This window comes from Elephantulus edwardii, unplaced genomic scaffold (genome assembly GCF_000299155.1).
Source record: "Elephantulus edwardii isolate Elephantulus edwardi_28Jun2011 unplaced genomic scaffold, EleEdw1.0 scaffold00131, whole genome shotgun sequence".
In the NCBI taxonomy this organism is placed as follows: Eukaryota; Metazoa; Chordata; class Mammalia; order Macroscelidea; family Macroscelididae; genus Elephantulus; species Elephantulus edwardii.
Window position 1 is genome coordinate 5,537,259 of NW_006399881.1, and position 1,087 is coordinate 5,538,345.

Here is a 1,087-nt window from a genome sequence, read left to right on the forward strand (position 1 = left end):
TCATGGTCCAGATTTCTGATGCATAGCAAGTAATTGTATCAGGCGCACCTTAGACTGTAGACTGACATAGTTGCTCTTCAGTACTCTGGAGAGGTCCCTAACAGTAGACTTTCCCAATGCAATTTGTCATAGCAGAGTAGAAAAAAAAAGAGGAAATAACCCAAGTACACATCAATTGATCAATGGGTAAGGAAAGTATAACACACTAGATTTGAACCCATCTAGAGAAAATAACTTGGAAGATAGACCTGGTGACTTGCTTCTGAAAGATTGAAAGTGTAAAGCCTTGAGCATTTCATGGAAAACTTTGCGTACGTGAGGCTACCATGAGATGATTACTTAATGCCAAGTAACAATGATGAGGTCATAATATGTCCTTAGGGGGCACAAAAGATTTGTGGTACTGCAGAAAAAGGTCTGGCTATCCGCTTCCATTAACATCCTAGACATGAAATTCCTAGAAGGAGTTCTGTCTGTAACATATAGGATTATAAGAAGTCAGAATGAACTCAATGGCAATAGGGTTTGTTTTTTTTTAAATTGTTTATTTTTTAAAGACCAAACTATTTTTTGAGGCTATAATGAAAATCATATACCTTTAAATCTTTATTGATATATAATTGACATATCACACAACTCATTCATTTTAAGTGTAAAGTTTAGTGACTTTTACTGTACTCACAATGTTGTATATCTATCACCACAGTCAATTTTAGAACATTTTCATTATTTCAAGAAGACATTTCACTCCCCTTAGCCTTACATCCCCAAGCCCTCCTTTACCTTTGTTCTAGGCAACCACTAATCTTTCTACCACTGCATATTTTCTTTTTTTCTTTTTTAAAATTTATTTCTTTTTTATTTCAATGAACATCTACAGAGATTTTGGAATTCCATTCATTCACTGTTGCACATTTTCATATAAATGGAATAATTAGCTGTCCATTGTAAATAGTTCATTCCTCTCAGCATATTTTCAAGGCTTATCCATTTTGTAACATTGCAAAGACGGAAGAGGAAGAGAAGACCAAAATGGATGTGAGAAGAGACTGAAAATTGTACTGGAGCACAGAGAAGCCAAAGCACA